Below are 3,984 nucleotides of genomic sequence, written 5' to 3'. Positions count from 1 at the left end.
TGACCAGCTTCCAGGAAACTCGAGCAAAACACCTGGCTTTAGCAATAGCTTTGCAAGCATAATATTTAATAAAAAAAGACTAAAAGTTTACTTTACTGAAGAGAATATCTGTTGCATTTTTAAAGTTACATCCTGATTTTCAGACTCAAGAACACATTTATTTCAAAATGATGGGATTCAACAACTTACAATTCATTTTTGTCACTACTGAAGTGATCATGTCACTACCAAAACCTTCGGTATTGACTGTTTGGTAGTGACAATTAAAGCTGATTTTGAACATAACTAAAGAATGCTAGCATGCACCTACAGTGGGGCAAAAAAGTATTTAGTCAGCCACCAATTGTGCAAGTTCTCCCATTTAAAAAGATGAGAGAGGCCTGTAATTTTTATATAGGTATACTTCAACTAAGAGAGACGGAATGAGAAAAAAAATCCAGGAAATCACATTGTAGGATTTTTAATGAATTAATTGTAAATTCCTCGGTAAAATAAGTATTTGGTCACCTACAAACAAGCAAGATTTCTGGCTCTCACAGACCTGTAACTTCTTCTTTAAGAGGCTCCTCTGTCCTCCACTCGTTACCTGTATTAATGGCACCTTTTTGAACTCGTTATCAGTATAAAAGACACCTGTCCACAACCTCAAACAGTCATACTCCAAACTCCACTATGGCCAAGACCAAAGAGCTGTCAAAGGAGACCAGAGACTAAATTGTAGACCTGCACCAGGCTGTGAAAACTGAATCTGCAATAGGTAAGCAGCTTGGTGTGAAGAAATCAACTGTGGGAGCAATTATTAGAAAATGGAAGACATACAAGACCACTGCTAATCTCCCTCGATCTGGGGCTCCACGCGAGATCTCACCCCGTGGGGTCAAAATGATCACAAGAACGGTGAGCAAAAATCCCAGAACCACACGGGGGGACCTAGTGAATGACCTGCAGAGAGCTGGGACCAAAGTAACAGAGGCTACCATCAGTAACACACTACGCCGCCAGGGACTTAAATCCTGCAGTTCCAGACGTGTCCCCCTGCTTAAGCCAGTACATGTCCAGGCCCGTCTGAAGTTTGCTAGAGGGCATTTGGATGATCCAGAAGAGGATTGGGAGAATGTCATATGGTCAGATGAAACCAAAATAGAACTTTTTGGTAAAAACTCAACTCGTCGTGTTTGGAGGAGAAAGAATGCAGAGTTGCATCCAAAGAACACCATACCTACTGTGAAGCATGGGGGTGGAAACATCATGCTTTGGGGCTGTTTTTCTGCAAAGGGACCAGGACGACTGATCCGTGTAAAGGAAAGAATGAATGGGGCCATGTATCGTGAGATTTTGAGTGAAAACCTCCTTCCATCAGCAAGGGCACTGAAGATGAAGCGTGGCTGGGTCTTTCAGCATGACAATGATCCCAAACACACCGCCAGGGCAACGAAGGAGTGGCTTCGTAAGAAGCATCTCAAGGTCCTGGAGTGGCCTAGCCAGTATCCAGATCTCAACCCCATAGAAAATCTTTGGAGGGAGTTGAAAGTCCGTGTTGCCCAGCGACAGCCCCAAAACATCACTGCTTTAGAGGAGATCTGCATGGAGGAATGGGCCAAAATACCAGCAACAGTGTGTGAAAACCTTGTGAAGACTTACAGAAAACGTTTGACCTCTGTCATTGCCAACAAAGGGTATATAACAAAGTATTGAGATGAACTTTTGTTATTGACCAAATACTTATTTTCCACAATCATTTGAAAATTAATTCATTAAAAATCCTACAATGTGATTTCCTGGATTTTTTTTTCTCATTCTGTCTCTCATAGTTGAGGTATACCTATGATAAAAATTACAGGCCTCTCTCATCTTTTTAAATGGGAGAACTTCCACAATTGGTGGCTGACTAAATACTTTTTTGCCCCACTGTATTTGAGGGGGTGTACACACACAGAAACAAAATAATTTGCATAAAACCCCAAAAGTTTACTTAATTGAAGAGAAAATGTGTTCGGTAGTGACAATTCTTAAGGTTACACGCCGACTTTTCAGATTTTGGAACAGATTTGTATCAAAAGTATAGGATTTACCTACTTACCTGTCAGCCATGAGGGACAGGGATGCAGTGTCACTGCCTTGTCAAAAATGCAGGGATGTGGCTAAAAACCGGGCTCAGCCAATGGACTGAAACTCTTGTGTTTCAGTAGTTACATGAAAAATGGAGACATGATTTTTTTAATACAAAAATTTACCCACAATAAATAAAACTATTCCTACTTCTGTTTAAACTTAATCACAAAGATCTTTGAAATACACCATTTAACAAAAATCCTCAAAAATGTTGAAGTGTTAGTTACAGTTTAAATTTAGATGTCAGCATTTGGGACAGCTACTTCCCAATAGAAAGTACCCTATAAATTAGGCTTTTGTATATATTTAACTTCTCAGTATCTAATATAATATCTTGGCATTAAAAGATCATAACATATTCTAAGTAAATGTCTGAATTAATTGTTTTGTGAAACATTTAAGTATTGTTTCACAAAACAATTACCATTAATTTGGTAGATGCCCTGAATACTTGATGACATGACAAATACAGAAGTTATTTGCATCAGATACGTATATATATATATATATACAGTGGTATGCAAAAGTTTGGGCACCCCTTAGGAAAACCACTGCATCAGTTTGTCACTTGCTGAGCTTTTGAAGCAGCAACTTCATTTTAACATATGTTATACCTTATGGTAACAGAAACATCTCAGTAGTGAAATAACTTTTATTGGTCAAACAGAAACATGTTTATGTGCATTCAAACAAAAATAGGCATGTGCATAAATTTGGGCACCCCTAAGAAATAATTCCATTAATATTTAGTATTGCCTCCTTTTGCTGCAATAACGGCCTGTAGACGCCTCCTGTAGCCACAGACAAGTCCCTTAAGCCTGGCAGGTGGTATTTTGGCCCATTCTTCCACACAAAACGTCTCCAGTTCAGTCAGGTTTCTTGGCCTCCGTGCATGGACAGCCTTCTTCAAATAAATCCATACATTTTCAATGATGTTAAGGTCTGGGGACTGGGATGGCCATTCCAGAACATTGTACCTGTGCTTCTGCATGAATTCCTTGGTGGATTTTGATCGGTGCTTAGGATCATTGTCCTGCTGAAAAATCCAACCCCGGCGTAGCTTCAACTTTGTGACTGACTCTAGAACATTCTTGTCAAGAATCTCCTGGTACTGTAAGGAATTCATGTGGCCCTCAACTTTAACAAGTTTTCCAGTACCTGTGCTAGCCACACAGCCCCATAACATGATAGATCCTCCACCAAATTTTACAGTGGGCAACAAGTTCTTTTCATTGAATGCAGTGTGTTTTTTTCGCCATGCATACCTGTTCATGTTATGACCAAATAACTCAATCTTGGTCTCATCTGACCACAGTATTTTGTTCCAAAATGCTTCTGGCTTGTCCAGATGTGCTTTTGCATACCTCATGCGACTCTTCTTGTGATTAACACTCAGGAAAGGCTTTTTGCACATCACCCTTCCAATGAGCTCTTCCTGGTGCAAAGTACGCTGGATTGTGGAACGGTGAACAACTACACCATCAGCAGCCAGATGTTGTTGTAGTTCTCTGGAGGTGGTCTGTGGCTTCTCTGTGACCATTTTCACCATCCTTCGCCTGTGCCTTTCCCCTATTTTTGTCGGCCTACCACATCTTTCCTTCACACGGACTGTTCCTGTGGCCTTCCATTTCACAACTACGTTTCTGACTGTGGAGACAGACAGTTTAAACCTGTCAGATAATTTTTTGTACCCTTCTCCTAATTTATAATGTTGGATTATCTTAGCTTTCAGGTCAGTGGAGAGTTGTTTTGAGGTCCCCATCTTGCCACTCCCTAAGAAAGAACCTAGGCCAGGCACAGCCAGCTATTACCTATGTTAAATAGCCTTTTTCATGATTGGTTCCACCTGTCTTTGTAATTGAAGGTCTAATG

The sequence above is a fragment of the Eleginops maclovinus genome, chromosome 20 (genome assembly GCF_036324505.1).
Source record: "Eleginops maclovinus isolate JMC-PN-2008 ecotype Puerto Natales chromosome 20, JC_Emac_rtc_rv5, whole genome shotgun sequence".
Classification (NCBI taxonomy): Eukaryota; Metazoa; Chordata; class Actinopteri; order Perciformes; family Eleginopidae; genus Eleginops; species Eleginops maclovinus.
This window is presented reverse-complemented; position numbering follows the sequence as displayed.